Below are 13,407 nucleotides of genomic sequence, written 5' to 3'. Positions count from 1 at the left end.
TAGAGAAATGTTCTTCGGATAGGGGTGACTCTACAGAGAGGGGAATTCCTAGCTTGGGGACACTCCATCTGGAGTAACCAGGCGCTTTATAAACAATCTCATCTAAAGTACTGTAGGATACGCTATGACAGTGTTTCTATTTTTTATTAAATCAGAGCATGGCTCCTCCCCTTCTGGCCCCAAGTTACTGTATTCACGATCATCAAATTATACATTGCCTTGGTTGTGGCTCATCCTGTGGTGGTGGTGTCTTTGTAAGCTGAATATCTGATGGAGGACTCTATAAAATCATGGTCAGCGCTACTGATTGTTCTTCGCAACTAGGAAACCATGACGAATGAGGGTCTATCAAATAAGAAAGAGGATATTTTGTAAGAAAATACATTCTTAAAAGATGTTTCATTCAACAAATGTTTGTGCAACCTAGGTGTTAAATATAAACATATCCACATAAATACCATAATAAAGGTGTAGTTTCTTGCAGCTTCTTTGGTGAATATATGATTTTATTCCCCTGTCCACAAGAAAATGTGCTCATTGAAATTCATTTTCCCACTTAAAGAGGGCCGTGTATCAAATGAACTGGAGCTTGGAGCTGAACTCTTACCCCTGGAGATACCATATGAAGTGCATCTAAAATAAAATTACTTCATTTAAGACCAATCACATACATGGTGGTCTGCAGTTCACAATGTGCTCTCCCCTCAGTATTGACTTTTGTGCTACACCACACTCCGTGTTGACTGCAGTGTTACACCAAATTTTGGTGTAACACTACCGTCAACACTGAGGGGAGTGCAAATTGTGCACTGCATGTACCATGATGCAAAGGAGAACTTTTCTGGGACGTGATGCAGTGTCTGGTCACACCCTTTTTCCTGCCCAAACTGATTTTCATGACCTCTACCATTTAACTTATGTTCCTAATGTTCCATTTTGTAAAAATTGCATTCTGACCCATTGATTACACTTCATCCGGATGGGTCCAAGAATCTTTGAGATGTATTGATGTTTTGCTTCCAAATCAGTAAGTCATTCGCAAACGGGAAATGTTCTCCACACCTCTTCCCCTTTGAGAATGTTGACAAAAAAGTTTGTACGGAGTAGACAGTTTTTCAATGAAACCACTGCCTCCTTCTAAAATGTTCCCACTTAGGAAAACAGGATTGCAAAAAAGAAAAAAACATTGCTTCATTTGAAAACAATCACTAACTTGGTCTGCTACCCCCAGCAGGCCACCATTCCTTTAACTCTAGCCAAGTGTAGTATGTCTTAATTACAACCTGCCTCATGCATATTAATGAGGTAGGTCAAATTGCGACCCACAATGGTTCAGAATTTAGTGAACTGACTCATTAGTACAAAGATTGGTTCGCAAAATTCAACCCATTTGCGAACACTTTTTGTAAATGGAAAATTTGTTAATCAGACCTGTGGAGCAGAAGCCACACTATCAGTTTTTTAATTTCAATCCTATTTTATGTGATGTGCTGTACTTTAAGGTTGGGACAAAGCCACAATTTCATATGTCAACAGAATGCTATTTAATGCATAATTATGAGTTTGGCTGTCCAAGGACTGCCAAACTCACGGTGGCCCTTCAGTGGTGGGCCCGCCACTGCTGTACTAGCATTTAGGAGTCATAAAGTTAGAAGTCCTAACTTTACTACTCCTAAACTGAGAAAAATCCTAACTTTAAGACTTTCGGTATTCACAGAACGCCTTTAGGAGTCCTAAAGTTAGGACTCCTAACTTCTGTGAATACCAAAATGGTAGTAAGTTTAGGATTTTGGCTTAAGTTAGTTCTGTGAATCGGTCCCTTGATGGTTGTTTTCGATGCCTGGGATGTTAGTGGCCTTGTGTCTGACATTGCATTCTTTCTGAGACAGTTTGCGGCCAATTTCGGATACCCACCTCTGCTGACCAGGGGATTTAGTGGATGTCTGGGCTTAATCGCTTGCATAAATTTGTGATGAGGCATGTATTTGCGAGGAAGGCAACCAAAGCTCATATGGGTAAAATGTTGCTGTGCCCCGGGGCGAATTGAAGGTTGCCACACCCAGTGACGTATCTGTGTGTAATGCCATCTCTCGCTCTCGGGGGAAGTCCTTGTTCAGAGCGAAGAGCTTCAAACGGTATAGGGTACTCTATATCAAACATGTGTCTCACCGATCTGCATCCTGTTTGGGTCTTGCAGTGCAAGGCTTGGTCAGAGAGGGCCGGTGTAAAGTTGGGACTTCCTACTATGGGAGTCATGGGGGAGAGAAAAGAGGTAAGGTTCCTTCTGGTTGCTACTTTGTCCCATATGGCTAGGAACGGCTTTGTAATGAAAGTGCGGTATAAGTTGGGTGGCTGAACGGTTTTAGGGAGGAAGGGGATCCTCCACAGAGGTTGCCCAGCAAGAGCCCGTTCCATAAAGAGCCAATGCTTTTTCAACTCTGCCAGTGACCACACCACGAGAATTTTCAGTTGGGTGTCTTGAAAATATCGGGCCAGGTCTGGTACACCCAAGCCGCCCTCGGGGGTTTGGGGTCCTGTATGCTATGTCTCTATGGAGTCTGGGACGCCTGTCCGCCCAAATATCTGTTCAAGTCGTCTTGGAGTGCACGAGAGAGCCCGGCGATGGGTCGGTTGTGAGTACTTGGAATAAAAATAAGATGCGGGTAATATTGTAATTTTCACCACAGCTATTCTCCCAAGCTACGAGAGGTAGTGTTTCTGCCAGCGACTGAGATCAGAGCGTATCTGACATATCAGAGTGCAGTAATTACGACCTGTAGTCTCAGAAATCATGGAGGTGATCTGGAGGTATAGAATGTTCATTGAAGGGTGGTTAGTGTTTGCTGCTGCAGGGTTAGATTGAGGGCTTGTGATTTGTGGATGTTCATTATGAACCCGGCCATCTTACAGAATGCTGCAAGCTCATCTAGAAACGCTGGTAGGGAGGAGGATGGGGTTTCCAGGGTTGCCAAAATGTTGTGCGTGTATAAGCTAATTGTGTGATGCTCGCCACTGCATTTGATCCCCTTGATTGTGGGATGGAATCTGTCTCTGTGCCATGGTTTCCATGTATAGGGTGAGAAGTAAGGGTGATAAGGGGAAACCCTGTCTGGTCAATGGATTGGAGGAGTAGCCATTAACCCGTATTGTTGCTGTTGGGCTGTCATAGGTGCTGGAGATCTACTTTCTGAATCTGTCACCTATACCAAAATGTTCCAGGGTGGCTTCAAGGTAGGGCCAGTGTACTCTGTCGAACACTGTCTCAACGTCTACCGACAGAAGCATTCACTCTTGGTCGTTTCACTACATCTTATCTATTAGATGGAGGACCCTGCATGTGTTGTTGCAACATTGGCGCTGAGGGATAAAACCCGCTTTGTTCGGTTAAAGAAGACCTGGCATCGGTGTTAAAGCGCGCCAACAGGATTCCTGTAAAGATTTTAAGTTCGACATTTAAAAGGGAGATAGGTGTGTAAGAAAAGCATTGGGTTTTGTCCTTCCCTGGTTAAGGAATCACTGCAGTGGGAACCATCTTCAGAGAAGGGGGATGGTCATGGAGTCCCCTAGGGCATTAAAGAGTCGGGTAAGAAAAGGTGCCAAGGTTTGGAAGAAGGTTTGATAGAAAATGGCTGGGAAACCGTCTGAATATGGCGATTTGTTGAGCTTTACGCGTGCAATGCAGGAGACGACCTCCTCCGTTCTAATGGGGCTGTCCAGACTGTCTCTGGTCTGAATTTAGGGTGGAGGTGTGTGCTTCTCAGAGGCAGGACGGTATATCACCGAAAGAGATTCTGCGCCACGTACAGCTCTTGATATTAGTTCCAAAATGTTTCTGCTATATGGGGGTCTTCAGTCATTACCTGGCCCTCTGTATCCAGAACCTCCTGGATCCAATGCTCTTGCTGTTGAGCCTCAGCCAGTTGGCCAGGAGGCGCTTCACTCGGTCTCCCACGATATAGTAACGGTGTTTTAGGCCAAGTGCAGCGTATTCTGCCCTGTGTCGAGGCCAGTGAATTGGGTTCTGGCAGCTTCTGTCTCCAAACTCCTGGGGCTCCAGTATGTTTGAGAATGCGTTCGAGTTCTGCCATTTGGAGGGAAAGAGGCTCTCTTTTGTCCCTACGCTCTTTATTTTCAGTCAATGACAAGGCAATCAGTTCCCCTCTAACCACGGCCTGCAATGCATCCCACGTGCTGGAGTTGGCTATGTCTTGTTTGTTGTTAAGGACCAGGTAAGTTTCAATGGCTCTTTTGATATGGGCTATGTTCTCCGGTCTGTACAAGAGACTTGTCTCGCAGAGGCCATGTCCTGTGGCTACAAGTGTGCTTGGGGATTTCTAAAGTAGCGACTACTGCAGGGTGGTCTGATAGGGATAGAGGTTCAATAGTTACTTCTTGTAGCAGGGAAGCCAATTCATGTGAGCCCAAGAGGTAATCTAGTCTGGCGTAAGTTATGTGTGCAAATGAGTAATATGTGTAGTCTCGGGAATGTGTATGGGTGGTCCTCCAGAGGTCAGCTAGGCTGATGTCTTTAAACCAGTCCAAACCCCCCTTAGCCTGGGCACCTTACTGGCCAGGTCTCTGAGCATACCTGTCTAGTTAATTGTCCTAGATAAGGTTTAGCCCCCCCCCCCCCCCCCCCCCCCCCCCCCAACTAGGAATTATCGATTTTAAGTCCCCATGATCTCCGTCACCGGCTATCTCAGAAATGGTTCTTGACCCTAGTTGGGTATATATATAGTAGCTATTGTGTGTGTTCTGGGGCCTATTTGTATTGAAAGCGCTAACATCCTCCCTTTTAACTCCGCCTCTTGGCTAAAACCTTGCCCCTGAGGTGTCGAGCAAGTAGAATAGCCACTTATGCTTTCTTGTTCGTGAGAGATGAGAAGTATTGGTGAGGGAAGTATTTGGAGCAAAGCCTGTGTTAATCACTTGGGAACAAGTGTGTCTCCTGCAATAGGCAAATATGCGCACCGGAGTTTTCCAAGTATGATTAGATAGCCTTTCTTTTCAAGCTGTGGTTGAGGCCTTTATCGTTTTATCTGAGGACTTTCAGTTTGTCTGCCATCAAGTGGGTTGATGAGGTACTCTGTTGGGGCTGTGAGAGTATGACCAAAAGGCCAGATATGGAAAGTATGTAGTGCGTCATGCACTATAGAGTGGGAGTGTCACAGTGTTGTATAGGTGGTGCCCGGGCCGAACTAAAAGAAAAAAACGCCTAAATGCATGGTGAAAAAGCAACAACAAATCAAGACTAAGGGGTATTGGTCAAAGTCTATCTCTGGTGAGTCAATTGTGTGTTCCTGAGTTTGGGAGCATGGCAGTGGCCCTCCTTCCTGCCCGGACCAATCACATCCAGAGATTAAGGCAATATGGTGAGGCTAAAGCGGACGGAGCAGGTGAGCACAGCAAAGTGAAAGTCCCACAGAGATCGCACCATGCAAGTCAAGGTGACGCTGGTCTTGAAGATGATCTGGAGAGCAAATCGATGACTGCCTGCTTTTGCCTGGTTATTGTTGCCAGATCTGGTTTGTATTCAGCCTTGGAAGCCCATGGACTTCTCTGTCCCTTCTTGTAGAGTCGGCTGGGTTGTCCTCCAGACCCAGTATGCGACGTGCACCCTACACTAATCGAATGTGGTGTACTTTCCCTTCATGACGGAAGGTTATGCGAAAGTGGTAACTCCATGAGTATTGCACCCCGGCCGCATAGATGTACGTAGTGATGGGGCAAAAGGCTTTACTCTTCTGGAATGTCATGGCTGCAAGGTCTTGATATAGGACCGGTTGAAAGCCTTTGTAGTGGATGGGGTGCTTGTCTCCCGCCTGCTGGAGGATGTGCTCTTTCAGAGGGAAGTCATGAACACACCTGAGGATGTCCGGAGGTAGGGCCTCGAGAGAGCACTTGGGGCCCACTCTGTGTGTTCCATCTAATTTGATGTCCACCTCTGGGCTAGGCCCCTAGATGGATCTGAAGAGGTCATTCAGGAATGAGGTGATGTTGGATCCCTCTTCCCCAGATGGAATCCCCGTATGCGGATGTTTTTCCGGGGCAACCTGTTCTTGAGGTCCTCTGTGTGGGCTTGAAGGTCTTGGGTGCTGATCTTGGAGTCGAAGTATCTGCTGTTGTAGTTGCTCAATTTCCTCCTCTCTGCTTGTTTCATGCTCTTCCAGCATAGAGATCCTCTCACCCAGCTCATCCAGGTCTCGTTGGGTATCTTTAATTTCCTGGGTTAGCTCTTTCTTGAAGTACTGGAGGTTTTCACGTAGCGTGGCAAATACTGATTACAGATATGGGCGAGTGATCGGCTCATCCTGGACCCCAGCTCCAGGATGCCGCTTCCGAAGGTGTATCCCCTCCGGATCCTCCAGGTACTTTAATATGCATGTCTTTAAGGTCGAGATCCTTCTTCCCTCTCGCAGCCGCCATTTGGGGGTTGGCTAAGTACCTGGAATACTATCATGCAAGAGGTGTCGGGCTATGGAAGGATCCTGTGATCGATGCAACTGGTAGTCTGGGATGGCTGGCCTGTATACTTTTTTAGCATGTTCTGGGTTTCTGCAGCTTGCTCCCTCCTGATGTGGGACGTCCGTTATTCTACCCACTGCATCAAGGTCAGTGTGCTCCTGACGTGACAGGTTCGTAAGTCATCCCGGTAGTCCCATCCATGCCGATATGACCCGAGGCCCGTCGCCACGCAGCGCTCCCGGGGGCCAGCCCCAGGATGCACGACTGGGACCGCTTCCAAGGGCCCCGTGTTCCACCCGCTATTGCCATGCAGCTGCTGCTGCGGGGTTCTAAAGTTCTGGTAGGGGACTGCTTGTTATATACTGTCTGTGGGACCGGCTCCGTCGGACTCCCCAGCGCTTAGAGTTGTGAGGTACTGATTGATAGTCTGCCTTGGTCCATCGGCCAGGCTCTGTGGGCTTTGGTTCAAGTTGGTTTTGCCAGGTGGTGGGTGGATTCTGATTCATAGGCTGTAATTGCCTCGGAATTCTTCTCTGAGTCGGGGGGAGGTCACGCCTTAATCCTTCAAGTGGCCTTTATCCCCTCGGGTATGTGGGACCTGCTGTGGTCACAGTCCAGCCAGGATTGGTTATTAGGCACCCTGAGGAGTCAGGACCAAGAGTCTTCGCCACTCGGTGGCTCCCCTCCTGTGTCTTCTCCCGGGCCTCCCCACTTTCGGCTGCCTCTAGTACTGCAGGGTTGTCTCTAGTTTGCTCCAGGTTTCTTTCCCGACAGCCTATAGTCAGTGTTTGTGGGATGATCACCCGCTCATATTCGCTATGCCGCCCCCACGCAGTCTCCCGTTCTTGTCAGACCTGGGGGGCCCGCCACTGCCAACTGGATCTGTTCACTGAGCCTCCAATGGGAGGAATCAGGCCCGGGGTGCCCAGCCTTCGGGCCCCTCTTGCTGTTTCCTCCGCCTTCTTTCCCTCCTGGGTAGGCCTCGTTTGGGAGTCCTGGTGCAATGCAACCAGGGCGTTTTCCAGGCGATGGCGAGTCCGAACCTCTGTGTCGCTTGGGCCTGCTGGTTCTAGGGCCACTGCAGCCGCCGTGTATGCAATCTGGCTGGTTGGTTCGGCTGTATGAGGTCTGCCGCACCGCAGTAGGCCAGGCCCACCTGATTGCTCTGAGGGGGGGAGACAACATGCCGGGACACCTCCATTTCTCTGGGCCCACCTGCGACTGCTCCCTCCCGGTCCACACTCCCAGCGCACCACTTCTACCTCTGTGCGGCGTGGTGGGGACCTCAACGGGTGGTCCTCCCGGCTCGAGAGGGCCCGGGCTTCTTTCTGGTCGATGCTGATCGTGTTTCCCCCTGTGCGCCTCGGTATTCTGGAACCTCGCGTTGTTCCAGAGTGCAATCCCAGCTCAGCCGCTACAATTCTCTCTCTGGGGCTGATGTGCACACTTCTTCTCAGCTCCGACCGCTACTCGAGCGAGCGGGCGGCCGGGCACGAGAAATCCACCAGTGGGGATGGCCTTGGGATTGACGCACCCCGGTCTGTGATTCATGGGGTGCGACGCCTTATATCCTGTACCCTGTGCTGTTGTGGGGATCCTGGGGTCTTCAGCAGGACAGGAAGGGGCCCCAGCAGGGTCCGATGCTGTTCTAGGCGGTTGGGCCTGGCGGCAGAGTGGAGAGACTAAAACACACATCTCAGCATCCGCCATCTTGGCCGTGCCCCCGTAGCTCTATTTTTAAGTCTGCCGTTAGCTAAAACATTTTGATCTTACTAAAATCTTATCTGTAATATACTTAGTTATTGAGGCTTTCAGCCAGAACTCCTCACCCATTGGACTGTTACTGTCATTCATATTTTTCATCCGTCCATTATGGAACAGCAGGGGGCAGTGGGTCAGCCCACTTCAGCCTTTAGCTAGCTTTACCATCAGTGACAGTATTCCTCCCTTTCACAAGAAGCACATCCACTCCAGGACAGGTACTAGTGTGTACCAGCCACAATATACTGAACAGTAACAGACACAAAAGGTACCTCCGCCAATGAGGGGAGGCACCGTTTTCCAAGCTGAGACAAACCCATTCTGTACAACATGACAGACTCAACCTGAGACTCTATTGTGCCCTATGACAGCGAAAACATAACACTACCAACAAGAGCCAATAACATCTATTAAAATAATGGGAAGAAAATCTACTTTTTTTTTTATACAGGGGCCACTAAATCATGCATTTAGGATGGGGTATTACCGCTTTCAGAAAAACAGCAGCACAAGGGTTCTCAGATGAAATAATGACAGTACCATACACTTGTAAATTCCAATTAAGGTAGATTCTGTAGTATCTGAATCATTATTGTATGCACCTCAAGCTCCTACATATATAATGTGAAGAGATGTATGACATAAGCTCAACATGCCAATTATATTACATTCTGATGGGGCAATGCTTTATTCCTCTCCAGGAATACCATCCTTGTGCATTGTTTTACAAACTACATCAGACAATACAGAAGTCCTAATGAGAGGAATACCTCTGAACACACCCATGTTACAGAAGGGCACATAATAAGATTCATAATCACAGAACCAAGTTTGCGAGGTAAATAGATAGAAGTACCATCTAAGCTACGGTTTAGGCTAGAATTCCCTGATCTAGAAACAGAAGAGGTATTAGTAATATCCCTAAAAAGCATACGACTGACAAAAACATTTGGGGTCCTAGAAGATCACAAAAGAAATGCATGGGCTACAGCAATATTTACTAACCCAGGAGTTAAAATGTCAGATATCGCAGACAGTGTGTTATTAGAGGATAAGGAAGATGATATTTGGATAGTCTTTCCAGAAGCAGCAGGAACAGAGATACAGGTGAAAATGTGTCCACCCCAAATACCCAAAATAGATGCAGAAGAGAACGATGAACTTACAAGAGTACCACTACAGCCCCAAGATTCAAATTATTTATTTATTTATTTTTGAGATTTATACAGCGCGTGCAATTGCCCGTGGGCGTCTCGGCGCTAGAAAACTGTGGATGTATTCCCGAGGTTTATACCGGGGCTTATTCTTGATCAAACAGCCAGGTTTTTAACTTTCTGCGAAAATGCATCAGGGAACGGCTGTCTTTGATGGAGACTGGCAGGGAGTTCCATAGTCTGGGAGCTGCCACAAGGAAGCCTCTATCGCCCCAGTTGACAGTTTTTGTTCGTGGTATTTGTAGTAATTTGAGGTTACTAGATTGGAGTGATCTTCTGGAGGATTGGTGTCTGAGTTGGGATTTCAGGAAATGTGGACCACAGTTGTGCAAAGCTTTATAGAGTATGCACAGCGCTTTAAACTTGATCCTGTTTCGAATCTTAAGCCAATGCAAGTCCCTTATAGTATCAGAGATAGGTGAGAACTTTGGGAGTCCCGACAGGAGACGAGCTGCATCGTTCTGGATGGTCTGCATTTTGTTAGTCACTCTTGCTTGGGTGTTGGTGAATAGGCCGTTACAGTAGTCAAGAGATGACAACACGAGAGCGCTTACCAGCGTCTTACCTGCAGAAATTGGCAAACGGTTTGATTTTTTTGATAAGCCTGAGTTTATGGTGGGCTGTTGATGCTATTTTATTAGCGTGGGCCATAAAAGTCAGTTTATCGTCAAAAATCACCCCCAGGTTTCTGACGGTGGTGGCTGGTGTAGGGGGTGTTCCGTGCGTTGGGGGCCACCAGGTATTTGACCATCCGGGGGAGAGGTGTCCAAATATGACGTCTGTTTTTTCAGCATTTAGCTTCAAGCAGTTGGAGGCCATCCAATCACCAATCGCTCGCATGCCCTCTTGGAAATTTACAGCTACCTTGTCTCCATTCCCATTGATGGCCAGTACAATTATGTAGGACTAATAATAAATGCAGAACCCTCCAAGATGACGTTGAATCGAAAGTAACAATTACCACGAGTTAAACATTACTCTTTTTCACATGAAGCCAGTGAAGGAATAGCAGTTACCATACAAGCCTTAGAGAAGCAGGGTGTTATATCCCTCACCATCTACATGCAATGTCCCGATTTTTCCAGTACTCAATTTGCAAGGAAAGAATTGTAGGATCGTATAGGATTTTCACCCCTTGAATGCTATTGTAATACAGGAATTTTGTGTGGTACCAGACTCCTCGGTGATATCAACCAACATTCCAAGTACTGCAACATGGTTTGCAGTGATTGATTTGAAAAATGCTCTCTATGGAGGGCCATGGCACCCAGAAAGCCATTATCTAACAACCTTTGCATTTTCCAGTGTTCAATATTTGTATCCTCGATTGCCCCAAGGGTATTGTGTATCACCATCAGTGTTTAACAGAGTTCTGAATAATGTATATGATGAATTTTCAAGGTGATAGTACAGTATGTTGATGATCTTTTGATCTGTAGCAGTACAAAGCATCAGTGCACAAAGGACACTGTAGAACTACTGATTCTTCTTGCACACAAGGGTTACAAAGTTGAAAAACAGAAACCCCAGATTGCACAACAGCAAGTACAATATTTAGGACAGATAGTGTCAGCTGATGACAGCCACATTGCCCATGACAGACTGGAAACTGTTAGAAACCAACCACTACCTCAGACAGTAAAGGCATTACAGAAGTTTTTTGGTCTATGTAATTTTTTGAGCCAATTACATTTTGATTATAGTTCCAAAAGTGCTACCTTGTGCCAGATGGTCAGGGGCATGGCCTCATGGACCACTTTGTTACACTGGTCACCAGAATTACAACAACACTTCCAAGAATTAAGAGTGTATAGCAATTGCCCCAGTATTAGCGACTCCAGATCATAACGGAGAGTATTTTTCTGTTTTCCTACACAAATGGAAATACTATGATAGCCAAACTAACACACAAATATCCAATGGGTCACACGCTAATTGCTTATTTTAGTGTACAGCTAGATGAAATAATGAAAGGGCAGTTTCCCTGTGAGCAGGGACTGGCAGCTGCTGCATTCATAGCCATGATAACAGGAAGTCTTAAAACACTGTATGTAAAAATTGTGTTGACAACTCAGCATATGGATATGAAGTGATACTTTCAAATACAGTTAAGATAATTTGCGTTCTCAATGTAAAGCCCGCTCAAATTCTAATAGAACCCTTGACAAAGGGTGACCATGATTGTGCAACACACCAAGAAAAAATAGAAGTATATGCCTCAAATACTTTTACTTTGCAGCAGACTGCTGTACATTAATGCATCATTCCTAATAGACCAACAGACAAGAATAAGACAAACAGGTGCAACAATAGTAGAACAAAAAGAGTAGCATCAAATGTAATATATTCAGTATTACAATACTTACTGCTGCCATCAAAATTTTCAGCACAAGCTGCTGAACTGAAAACCTTGATACAAGCTTTGAGATTTCTGCTTATTTTCCCTTTTTTCTTTATCCCTTCTTTCCTCCCTTTACCTTTCCCCGCCGCTGCTGCCCCCGCGGCCCCTCCCCCCCCAGCACGACCGGCCCAATCCAGCTCGCCTCCCAGCTGTCCAGCCCTCCCCGACCCCTACTTAATGGCGGCCACTGCGCGGCTGCGGGCGCGCCACTGGTGCACCGAAGGCGCGTCAAAGGCAAGCACGTCTGCGCCCGTCTGCGACCCGTCCGCAACCAGCACCAGGAACCCTGGACCTCCGCCCCGCCAACGCTACGACCCAGCAGCACTCCACGCACTCAACCCAGGCTGCAACAACAACTGCAAGCTAGCATCACCAGCCGACACCCATGGACCCTTCAGCTGTCACCGCTGCCGGCACACCTGCAGCACCGCCAAGAACACGGATCCAGCACAACCCGCCCACAAGAACACAACCGAACCGAAGACCCTGCAATGCATCCTCCTCAACGTCCGATCCCTCCACAAACACGCAACAGAAATCTGGGACCTCCTCGACAGCACCACCCCAGACGTAGCATTCTTCACCGAAACCTGGACCAACCCCACCTCGGGACCGGACATCGCCATCCCCCAAGGATACAAGATCTCCAGGAAGGACCGCCCCATCACCCAGGAGGAGGAATCGCCATCGTCCACAAATCCAGCCTCCGCCTGAGCACACTCCCTGACGAGTCCACAGAACTGATGGAACACCTTCACTTCAAGATACTGGCCAGCCCCACCACCGCCCTCCGAGGAACCCTCATCTACCGACCCCCTGGACCCCGCGGACCCTTCGCCAACTCCATCACGGACATTATCTCCCCGCAGGCCATCGCATCCACCAACTACACCCTGCTGGGAGACCTCAACTTCCACCTCGACAATCAACTGGACCCCAACACCACATCCCTCCTGGACAACCTCCACAACATTGGACTCCGCCAGATCGTGACCGAGCCCACGCACTCAGCAGGACACACCCTCGACCCCCTCTTCACTACAGGAAACTCCATCACCTTCAGCCACACCACCAAACTCCCTTGGACCGACCATCGTTGCGTCCACTTCACCTTCAGAACACTCACCATCCACAGACACCAGCACCTGCTTCCACAAAGAAACTGGACCAAAATCACTGATGACCAGCTCACCTCCTCACTCAACAACTCCACCCCAACCATCGCGGAAAACGACGACCCCAACACCGCAGCCCGAACCCTGCATAGATGGATCTCGGACAGCACCAACACCATAGCCCCCCTCAAGGAAAACAACACCTGTGCCAAGAAAGCCAGATGGTTTACCACCGAACTTCGAGAGTCCAGGCGCACATGCATGAAAAGGCCTGGAGAAACACCAAATCCACAGAAGCCCACAACAACTTCAGAGCCGCCACCAACGCCCACCATCAACTCATCATAGAAACGAGGAAAAAAGCTATTGAAGACCGAATCTCCACCCACGCACACAACAGCAAGGAACTCTTCAGCATCATCAAGGAGTTCGCCCAACCCACCAGCGAGTC

Source organism: Lissotriton vulgaris, chromosome 5 (assembly GCF_964263255.1).
Source record: "Lissotriton vulgaris chromosome 5, aLisVul1.2, whole genome shotgun sequence".
NCBI lineage: Eukaryota > Metazoa > Chordata > Amphibia > Caudata > Salamandridae > Lissotriton > Lissotriton vulgaris.
Note: the sequence above shows the minus strand (reverse complement) of the source record.